This window comes from Anopheles stephensi, unplaced genomic scaffold, assembly GCF_013141755.1.
Source record: "Anopheles stephensi strain Indian unplaced genomic scaffold, UCI_ANSTEP_V1.0 ucontig223, whole genome shotgun sequence".
NCBI lineage: Eukaryota > Metazoa > Arthropoda > Insecta > Diptera > Culicidae > Anopheles > Anopheles stephensi.
Window position 1 is genome coordinate 20001 of NW_023405151.1, and position 12500 is coordinate 32500.

The window sequence follows — 12500 nt, forward strand, 5'->3', positions numbered from 1 at the left end:
AGTAGAGATACATTGTCGGGAGGTGGAACCCGAAAAATGTACAAGTCCGGGAATACGGGGTGCATCGTATGTAACGTTCGATGTACATATAAAGCCTGGTAGGTGTTGGGATTATATCTGCAACACGGGCATTATCGAAAGATGGTTAAGTGGAGTCACCCAATGGGTGCCGTGCGTTATAAGGTACGTAATGCACAGTAGAGATACATTGTCGGGAGGTGGAACCCGAAAAATGTACAAGTCCGGGAATACGGGGTGCATCGTATGTAACGTTCGATGTACATATAAAGCCTGGTAGGTGTTGGGATTATATCTGCAACACGGGCATTATCGAAAGATGGTTAAGTGGAGTCACCCAATGGGTGCCGTGCGTTATCAGGTACGTAATGCACAGTAGAGATACATTGTCGGGAGGTGGAACCCGAAAAATGTACAAGTCCGGGAATACGGGGTGCATCGTATGTAACGTTCGATGTACATATAAAGCCTGGTAGGTGTTGGGATTATATCTGCAACACGGGCATTATCGAAAGATGGTTAAGTGGAGTCACCCAATGGGTGCCGTGCGTTATAAGGTACGTAATGCACAGTAGAGATACATTGTCGGGAGGTGGAACCCGCAAAATGTACAAGTCCGGGAATACGGGGTGCATCGTATGTAACGTTCGATGTACATATAAAGCCTGGTAGGTGTTGGGATTATATCTGCAACACGGGCATTATCGAAAGATGGTTAAGTGGAGTCACCCAATGGGTGCCGTGCGTTATCAGGTACGTAATGCACAGTAGAGATACATTGTCGGGAGGTGGAACCCGAAAAATGTACAAGTCCGGGAATACGGGGTGCATCGTATGTAACGTTCGATGTACATATAAAGCCTGGTAGGTGTTGGGATTATATCTGCAACACGGGCATTATCGAAAGATGGTTAAGTGGAGTCACCCAATGGGTGCCGTGCGTTATAAGGTACGTAATGCACAGTAGAGATACATTGTCGGGAGGTGGAACCCGAAAATGTACAAGTCCGGGAATACGGGGTGCATCGTATGTAACGTTCGATGTACATATAAAGCCTGGTAGGTGTTGGGATTATATCTGCAACACGGGCATTATCGAAAGATGGTTAAGTGGAGTCACCCAATGGGTGCCGTGCGTTATAAGGTACGTAATGCACAGTAGAGATACATTGTCGGGAGGTGGAACCCGAAAAATGTACAAGTCCGGGAATACGGGGTGCATCGTATGTAACGTTCGATGTACATATAAAGCCTGGTAGGTGTTGGGATTATATCTGCAACACGGGCATTATCGAAAGATGGTTAAGTGGAGTCACCCAATGGGTGCCGTGCGTTATCAGGTACGTAATGCACAGTAGAGATACATTGTCGGGAGGTGGAACCCGAAAAATGTACAAGTCCGGGAATACGGGGTGCATCGTATGTAACGTTCGATGTACATATAAAGCCTGGTAGGTGTTGGGATTATATCTGCAACACGGGCATTATCGAAAGATGGTTAAGTGGAGTCACCCAATGGGTGCCGTGCGTTATAAGGTACGTAATGCACAGTAGAGATACATTGTCGGGAGGTGGAACCCGAAAAATGTACAAGTCCGGGAATACGGGGTGCATCGTATGTAACGTTCGATGTACATATAAAGCCTGGTAGGTGTTGGGATTATATCTGCAACACGGGCATTATCGAAAGATGGTTAAGTGGAGTCACCCAATGGGTGCCGTGCGTTATAAGGTACGTAATGCACAGTAGAGATACATTGTCGGGAGGTGGAACCCGAAAAATGTACAAGTCCGGGAATACGGGGTGCATCGTATGTAACGTTCGATGTACATATAAAGCCTGGTAGGTGTTGGGATTATATCTGCAACACGGGCATTATCGAAAGATGGTTAAGTGGAGTCACCCAATGGGTGCCGTGCGTTATCAGGTACGTAATGCACAGTAGAGATACATTGTCGGGAGGTGGAACCCGAAAAATGTACAAGTCCGGGAATACGGGGTGCATCGTATGTAACGTTCGATGTACATATAAAGCCTGGTAGGTGTTGGGATTATATCTGCAACACGGGCATTATCGAAAGATGGTTAAGTGGAGTCACCCAATGGGTGCCGTGCGTTATCAGGTACGTAATGCACAGTAGAGATACATTGTCGGGAGGTGGAACCCGCAAAATGTACAAGTCCGGGAATACGGGGTGCATCGTATGTAACGTTCGATGTACATATAAAGCCTGGTAGGTGTTGGGATTATATCTGCAACACGGGCATTATCGAAAGATGGTTAAGTGGAGTCACCCAATGGGTGCCGTGCGTTATCAGGTACGTAATGCACAGTAGAGATACATTGTCGGGAGGTGGAACCCGAAAAATGTACAAGTCCGGGAATACGGGGTGCATCGTATGTAACGTTCGATGTACATATAAAGCCTGGTAGGTGTTGGGATTATATCTGCAACACGGGCATTATCGAAAGATGGTTAAGTGGAGTCACCCAATGGGTGCCGTGCGTTATCAGGTACGTAATGCACAGTAGAGATACATTGTCGGGAGGTGGAACCCGAAAAATGTACAAGTCCGGGAATACGGGGTGCATCGTATGTAACGTTCGATGTACATATAAAGCCTGGTAGGTGTTGGGATTATATCTGCAACACGGGCATTATCGAAAGATGGTTAAGTGGAGTCACCCAATGGGTGCCGTGCGTTATAAGGTACGTAATGCACAGTAGAGATACATTGTCGGGAGGTGGAACCCGAAAAATGTACAAGTCCGGGAATACGGGGTGCATCGTATGTAACGTTCGATGTACATATAAAGCCTGGTAGGTGTTGGGATTATATCTGCAACACGGGCATTATCGAAAGATGGTTAAGTGGAGTCACCCAATGGGTGCCGTGCGTTATAAGGTACGTAATGCACAGTAGAGATACATTGTCGGGAGGTGGAACCCGAAAAATGTACAAGTCCGGGAATACGGGGTGCATCGTATGTAACGTTCGATGTACATATAAAGCCTGGTAGGTGTTGGGATTATATCTGCAACACGGGCATTATCGAAAGATGGTTAAGTGGAGTCACCCAATGGGTGCCGTGCGTTATAAGGTACGTAATGCACAGTAGAGATACATTGTCGGGAGGTGGAACCCGAAAAATGTACAAGTCCGGGAATACGGGGTGCATCGTATGTAACGTTCGATGTACATATAAAGCCTGGTAGGTGTTGGGATTATATCTGCAACACGGGCATTATCGAAAGATGGTTAAGTGGAGTCACCCAATGGGTGCCGTGCGTTATAAGGTACGTAATGCACAGTAGAGATACATTGTCGGGAGGTGGAACCCGAAAAATGTACAAGTCCGGGAATACGGGGTGCATCGTATGTAACGTTCGATGTACATATAAAGCCTGGTAGGTGTTGGGATTATATCTGCAACACGGGCATTATCGAAAGATGGTTAAGTGGAGTCACCCAATGGGTGCCGTGCGTTATCAGGTACGTAATGCACAGTAGAGATACATTGTCGGGAGGTGGAACCCGAAAAATGTACAAGTCCGGGAATACGGGGTGCATCGTATGTAACGTTCGATGTACATATAAAGCCTGGTAGGTGTTGGGATTATATCTGCAACACGGGCATTATCGAAAGATGGTTAAGTGGAGTCACCCAATGGGTGCCGTGCGTTATAAGGTACGTAATGCACAGTAGAGATACATTGTCGGGAGGTGGAACCCGCAAAATGTACAAGTCCGGGAATACGGGGTGCATCGTATGTAACGTTCGATGTACATATAAAGCCTGGTAGGTGTTGGGATTATATCTGCAACACGGGCATTATCGAAAGATGGTTAAGTGGAGTCACCCAATGGGTGCCGTGCGTTATAAGGTACGTAATGCACAGTAGAGATACATTGTCGGGAGGTGGAACCCGAAAAATGTACAAGTCCGGGAATACGGGGTGCATCGTATGTAACGTTCGATGTACATATAAAGCCTGGTAGGTGTTGGGATTATATCTGCAACACGGGCATTATCGAAAGATGGTTAAGTGGAGTCACCCAATGGGTGCCGTGCGTTATCAGGTACGTAATGCACAGTAGAGATACATTGTCGGGAGGTGGAACCCGAAAAATGTACAAGTCCGGGAATACGGGGTGCATCGTATGTAACGTTCGATGTACATATAAAGCCTGGTAGGTGTTGGGATTATATCTGCAACACGGGCATTATCGAAAGATGGTTAAGTGGAGTCACCCAATGGGTGCCGTGCGTTATAAGGTACGTAATGCACAGTAGAGATACATTGTCGGGAGGTGGAACCCGCAAAATGTACAAGTCCGGGAATACGGGGTGCATCGTATGTAACGTTCGATGTACATATAAAGCCTGGTAGGTGTTGGGATTATATCTGCAACACGGGCATTATCGAAAGATGGTTAAGTGGAGTCACCCAATGGGTGCCGTGCGTTATAAGGTACGTAATGCACAGTAGAGATACATTGTCGGGAGGTGGAACCCGAAAAATGTACAAGTCCGGGAATACGGGGTGCATCGTATGTAACGTTCGATGTACATATAAAGCCTGGTAGGTGTTGGGATTATATCTGCAACACGGGCATTATCGAAAGATGGTTAAGTGGAGTCACCCAATGGGTGCCGTGCGTTATCAGGTACGTAATGCACAGTAGAGATACATTGTCGGGAGGTGGAACCCGAAAAATGTACAAGTCCGGGAATACGGGGTGCATCGTATGTAACGTTCGATGTACATATAAAGCCTGGTAGGTGTTGGGATTATATCTGCAACACGGGCATTATCGAAAGATGGTTAAGTGGAGTCACCCAATGGGTGCCGTGCGTTATAAGGTACGTAATGCACAGTAGAGATACATTGTCGGGAGGTGGAACCCGCAAAATGTACAAGTCCGGGAATACGGGGTGCATCGTATGTAACGTTCGATGTACATATAAAGCCTGGTAGGTGTTGGGATTATATCTGCAACACGGGCATTATCGAAAGATGGTTAAGTGGAGTCACCCAATGGGTGCCGTGCGTTATAAGGTACGTAATGCACAGTAGAGATACATTGTCGGGAGGTGGAACCCGAAAAATGTACAAGTCCGGGAATACGGGGTGCATCGTATGTAACGTTCGATGTACATATAAAGCCTGGTAGGTGTTGGGATTATATCTGCAACACGGGCATTATCGAAAGATGGTTAAGTGGAGTCACCCAATGGGTGCCGTGCGTTATAAGGTACGTAATGCACAGTAGAGATACATTGTCGGGAGGTGGAACCCGCAAAATGTACAAGTCCGGGAATACGGGGTGCATCGTATGTAACGTTCGATGTACATATAAAGCCTGGTAGGTGTTGGGATTATATCTGCAACACGGGCATTATCGAAAGATGGTTAAGTGGAGTCACCCAATGGGTGCCGTGCGTTATAAGGTACGTAATGCACAGTAGAGATACATTGTCGGGAGGTGGAACCCGAAAAATGTACAAGTCCGGGAATACGGGGTGCATCGTATGTAACGTTCGATGTACATATAAAGCCTGGTAGGTGTTGGGATTATATCTGCAACACGGGCATTATCGAAAGATGGTTAAGTGGAGTCACCCAATGGGTGCCGTGCGTTATCAGGTACGTAATGCACAGTAGAGATACATTGTCGGGAGGTGGAACCCGCAAAATGTACAAGTCCGGGAATACGGGGTGCATCGTATGTAACGTTCGATGTACATATAAAGCCTGGTAGGTGTTGGGATTATATCTGCAACACGGGCATTATCGAAAGATGGTTAAGTGGAGTCACCCAATGGGTGCCGTGCGTTATAAGGTACGTAATGCACAGTAGAGATACATTGTCGGGAGGTGGAACCCGAAAAATGTACAAGTCCGGGAATACGGGGTGCATCGTATGTAACGTTCGATGTACATATAAAGCCTGGTAGGTGTTGGGATTATATCTGCAACACGGGCATTATCGAAAGATGGTTAAGTGGAGTCACCCAATGGGTGCCGTGCGTTATAAGGTACGTAATGCACAGTAGAGATACATTGTCGGGAGGTGGAACCCGCAAAATGTACAAGTCCGGGAATACGGGGTGCATCGTATGTAACGTTCGATGTACATATAAAGCCTGGTAGGTGTTGGGATTATATCTGCAACACGGGCATTATCGAAAGATGGTTAAGTGGAGTCACCCAATGGGTGCCGTGCGTTATAAGGTACGTAATGCACAGTAGAGATACATTGTCGGGAGGTGGAACCCGAAAAATGTACAAGTCCGGGAATACGGGGTGCATCGTATGTAACGTTCGATGTACATATAAAGCCTGGTAGGTGTTGGGATTATATCTGCAACACGGGCATTATCGAAAGATGGTTAAGTGGAGTCACCCAATGGGTGCCGTGCGTTATCAGGTACGTAATGCACAGTAGAGATACATTGTCGGGAGGTGGAACCCGAAAAATGTACAAGTCCGGGAATACGGGGTGCATCGTATGTAACGTTCGATGTACATATAAAGCCTGGTAGGTGTTGGGATTATATCTGCAACACGGGCATTATCGAAAGATGGTTAAGTGGAGTCACCCAATGGGTGCCGTGCGTTATCAGGTACGTAATGCACAGTAGAGATACATTGTCGGGAGGTGGAACCCGAAAAATGTACAAGTCCGGGAATACGGGGTGCATCGTATGTAACGTTCGATGTACATATAAAGCCTGGTAGGTGTTGGGATTATATCTGCAACACGGGCATTATCGAAAGATGGTTAAGTGGAGTCACCCAATGGGTGCCGTGCGTTATCAGGTACGTAATGCACAGTAGAGATACATTGTCGGGAGGTGGAACCCGAAAATGTACAAGTCCGGGAATACGGGGTGCATCGTATGTAACGTTCGATGTACATATAAAGCCTGGTAGGTGTTGGGATTATATCTGCAACACGGGCATTATCGAAAGATGGTTAAGTGGAGTCACCCAATGGGTGCCGTGCGTTATAAGGTACGTAATGCACAGTAGAGATACATTGTCGGGAGGTGGAACCCGCAAAATGTACAAGTCCGGGAATACGGGGTGCATCGTATGTAACGTTCGATGTACATATAAAGCCTGGTAGGTGTTGGGATTATATCTGCAACACAGGCATTATCGAAAGATGGTTAAGTGGAGTCACCCAATGGGTGCCGTGCGTTATAAGGTACGTAATGCACAGTAGAGATACATTGTCGGGAGGTGGAACCCGAAAAATGTACAAGTCCGGGAATACGGGGTGCATCGTATGTAACGTTCGATGTACATATAAAGCCTGGTAGGTGTTGGGATTATATCTGCAACACGGGCATTATCGAAAGATGGTTAAGTGGAGTCACCCAATGGGTGCCGTGCGTTATCAGGTACGTAATGCACAGTAGAGATACATTGTCGGGAGGTGGAACCCGCAAAATGTACAAGTCCGGGAATACGGGGTGCATCGTATGTAACGTTCGATGTACATATAAAGCCTGGTAGGTGTTGGGATTATATCTGCAACACGGGCATTATCGAAAGATGGTTAAGTGGAGTCACCCAATGGGTGCCGTGCGTTATCAGGTACGTAATGCACAGTAGAGATACATTGTCGGGAGGTGGAACCCGCAAAATGTACAAGTCCGGGAATACGGGGTGCATCGTATGTAACGTTCGATGTACATATAAAGCCTGGTAGGTGTTGGGATTATATCTGCAACACGGGCATTATCGAAAGATGGTTAAGTGGAGTCACCCAATGGGTGCCGTGCGTTATAAGGTACGTAATGCACAGTAGAGATACATTGTCGGGAGGTGGAACCCGAAAAATGTACAAGTCCGGGAATACGGGGTGCATCGTATGTAACGTTCGATGTACATATAAAGCCTGGTAGGTGTTGGGATTATATCTGCAACACGGGCATTATCGAAAGATGGTTAAGTGGAGTCACCCAATGGGTGCCGTGCGTTATCAGGTACGTAATGCACAGTAGAGATACATTGTCGGGAGGTGGAACCCGAAAAATGTACAAGTCCGGGAATACGGGGTGCATCGTATGTAACGTTCGATGTACATATAAAGCCTGGTAGGTGTTGGGATTATATCTGCAACACGGGCATTATCGAAAGATGGTTAAGTGGAGTCACCCAATGGGTGCCGTGCGTTATAAGGTACGTAATGCACAGTAGAGATACATTGTCGGGAGGTGGAACCCGCAAAATGTACAAGTCCGGGAATACGGGGTGCATCGTATGTAACGTTCGATGTACATATAAAGCCTGGTAGGTGTTGGGATTATATCTGCAACACAGGCATTATCGAAAGATGGTTAAGTGGAGTCACCCAATGGGTGCCGTGCGTTATAAGGTACGTAATGCACAGTAGAGATACATTGTCGGGAGGTGGAACCCGAAAAATGTACAAGTCCGGGAATACGGGGTGCATCGTATGTAACGTTCGATGTACATATAAAGCCTGGTAGGTGTTGGGATTATATCTGCAACACGGGCATTATCGAAAGATGGTTAAGTGGAGTCACCCAATGGGTGCCGTGCGTTATCAGGTACGTAATGCACAGTAGAGATACATTGTCGGGAGGTGGAACCCGCAAAATGTACAAGTCCGGGAATACGGGGTGCATCGTATGTAACGTTCGATGTACATATAAAGCCTGGTAGGTGTTGGGATTATATCTGCAACACAGGCATTATCGAAAGATGGTTAAGTGGAGTCACCCAATGGGTGCCGTGCGTTATAAGGTACGTAATGCACAGTAGAGATACATTATCGGGAGGTGGAACCCGAAAAATGTACAAGTCCGGGAATACGGAAAAGTTCCCCATGAAAGGCTGGGGATACAATTATTGATACAAATAATGTGCCTAAGGGTACATTTATTTTTCTAAGTCCCAGAAATCCGTCACTGAACATCACGACTTACAAACACATCTTCCCCCGGTCCTCCCATATACGGCACGGGGACAAGTATGAAGAATGAAAATCATGTGTGTATGGAACATATAATGTGCCTGAGAGCACATTTTTTTTCTAAGTCCCAGAAATCCGTCACTGAACATCACGACTTACAAACACATCTTCCCCCGGTCCTCCCATATACGGCACGGGGACAAGTATGAAGAATGAAAATAATGTGTGTATGGAACATATAATGTGCCTGAGAGCAAATTTTTTTCTAAGTCCCAGAAATCCGTCACTGAACATCACGACTTACGAAGACATGTTCCCCCGGTCCTCCCATATACGGCACGGGGACAAGTATGAAGAATGAAAATAATGTGTGTATGGAACATATAATGTGCCTGAGAGCACATTTTTTTTCTAAGTCCCAGAAATCCGTCACTGAACATCACGACTTACGAAGACATGTTCCCCCGGTCCTCCCATATACGGCACCGCGACAAGTATGAAGTATGAAAATTTTTGGTCACAGCGTGAAATCCCTCTAATGATCATGAAAATAGCATCGGATCACTTATCTGACCATAAAAAGTGAACCAAAACCCTATTTGGACAAACTTTTTGGTCCTATGAAAAATTCACTTTTCATATATGTCATGGTCGAAAATTTTCTAAGTCCCAAAAAATCACATTTTCTCGAATATCTCGAAAACTACTTATCGGACAGGGGTCAACCAAGGTGTTTTAGAAAGGTCTTTACAAGCTCTATTTAATGAGCCATAGCGACTTTCAAGTGATTTTTTGACACTTTTTCGCATATCGGCATCCTTGGTTCCCATACTGGCCATAGGCCATAGGGCACCGAACGGCCAACTTTTGGTCCGGGGGTGAAATTTTTTTTCCACGAGATTTTGATGAAAATGGCTTCGGAACGCGTTTCTAATAATGAAAAGTGAAACCAAACAGTATTTGCGAAGAAAAAATTGTCCTATGAAAAAATCACTTTTCATATATGTCATGGTCGAAAATTTTCTAAGTCCCAAAAAATCACTTATTCTCGAATATCTCGAAAACTACGTATCGGACAGGGGTCAACCAAGGTGTTTTAGAAAGGTCTTTACAAGCTCTATTTAATGAGCCATAGCGACTTTCAAGTGATTTTTTGACACTTTTTCGCATATCGGCATCCTTGGTTCCCATACTGGCCATAGGCCATAGGGCACCGAACGGCCAACTTTTGGTCCGGGGGTGAAATTTTTTTTTCACGAGATTTTGATGAAAATGGCTTCGGAACGCGTTTCTAATAATGAAAAGTGAAACCAAACAGTATTTGCGAAGAAAAAATTGTCCTATGAAAAAATCACTTTTTCTTAGGGTACGGGTCAAAAATTTTCTAAGTCCCAAAAAATCACATTTTCTCGAATATCTCGAAAACTACTTATCGGACAGGGGTCAACCAAGGTGTTTTAGAAAGGTCTTTACAAGCTCTATTTAATGAGCCATAGCGACTTTCAAGTGATTTTTTGACACTTTTTCGCATATCGGCATCCTTGGTTCCCATACTGGCCATAGGCCATAGGGCACCGAACGGCCAACTTTTGGTCCGGGGGTGAAATTTTTTTTTCACGAGATTTTGATGAAAATGGCTTCGGAACGCGTTTCTAATAATGAAAAGTGAAACCAAACAGTATTTGCGAAGAAAAAATTGTCCTATGAAAAAATCACTTTTTCTTAGGGTACGGGTCAAAAATTTTCTAAGTCCCAAAAAATCACATGTTCTCGAATATCTCGAAAACTACGTATCGGACAGGGGTCAACCAAGGTGTTTTAGAAAGGTCTTTACAAGCTCTATTTAATGAGCCATAGCGACTTTCAAGTGATTTTTTGACACTTTTTCGCATATCGGCATCCTTGGTTCCCATACTGGCCATAGGCCATAGGGCACCGAACGGCCAACTTTTGGTCCGGGGGTGAAATTTTTTTTTCACGAGATTTTGATGAAAATGGCTTCGGAACGCGTTTCTAATAATGAAAAGTGAAACCAAACAGTATTTGCGAAGAAAAAATTGTCCTATGAAAAAATCACTTTTTCTTAGGGTACGGGTCAAAAATTTTCTAAGTCCCAAAAAATCACATTTTCTCGAATATCTCGAAAACTACTTATCGGACAGGGGTCAACCAAGGTGTTTTAGAAAGGTCTCAACAAGCTCTAAATAATGGGCCATAGCGACTTTTTAGTGATTTTTTGACAAATTTTGTCATATCGGCATCCCGAGTTCCCATACTGGCCATAGGCCATGGGGCCCCGAACGAAAAAATTTTGGTCCGAGGGTCAAAATTTTTTTTCTCATAAATTTGTTCAAAACGCCGTCGGAACGCGCCTTAGATCATGAAAAGTGAAAAGAAACAGTATTTTGCAAAAGTTGGGGTGGCCTATGACTTACATGGCCACGTCCTAGGTCCGAGTTCCCGAGGTCGTGTTCTTCAGTGGCGGAAAAAAATGGCCACTTGTGGGAGATGCAAAATGTTCATTTTGTATTATAGGGGACACACTATCGAAGCGAAAATTTCAGAAATGGCCTAAAACGTGAAGAAATGATGGGGTATGTACGAAAAGAAGGTTTTTATGGTCAAACGGTGAAAATTTTTTTTTTATGAAAAATTTTGGTCTCCCACCGTTCATGAATTTCTAGGACCAAAAATCGAAAAATTTGAAAACTTCACGATCGAAAGGGAAACGCATATGTGGTGTTCCTAGGTGTGTACGGTGTACGAAAAACGGGTTCACGATGAGATATCAGGCAAATAAGTGGACCTAAAGTGAGTTATACGGGTAAGACGAGGTGTCCAAAGACCGAAATAGGGGTACCAACTGAGAACGAAATGAAGGTCCCCGAAGTCGCCATACAAGTTATAGGAGGTGTCCAAAGTACGAAAAGAGTTCCATATTCGGCTGTTCCTACTATATGGTTCCCTGATTGCTGCTCCAAGGAGTAGTGAGGAAGTGTCCAAAGGTCTGTTGGGGGTATCGAGGTGATACCCTCGACGGACAATATGCACGAAAAGTGGTTCGATGATCTATCCTGTAGGTCGTACGGCAGCCATACCCGGCTGGAAGTACCGCGGTAATTCCGCAATAAAACGTTCGCCAGACGAACAAACAAATTGAATTAGCTCATCGTAGTGTACGGAAACGAAACGAAAATGTAAGGTGATTAGGGATCCGGGAGCAATCTCGCGATCCCATGGTTCGGTGTAAGAAATGATACGAAGTGTTCATAAGTCTCCTCTGGAGGCAGAACCATCGTAGCAAAGTTCGGGAACCCAAGGGTCACAAAAACTCGTAGGACGATATCCACGAATAATCGGGGACTTGTGGGGACTACCGTGCCCTGACAAGTCAACTACACCTTAACTGGTGATGGTCGTCCTACGGGGACCTGCGGGGAACAAAAGGGTCACAAAAACTCGTAGGACAATATCTCCGAATAATCGGGGACTTGTGGGGACCACCGTGCCCTGACAAGTCAACTAC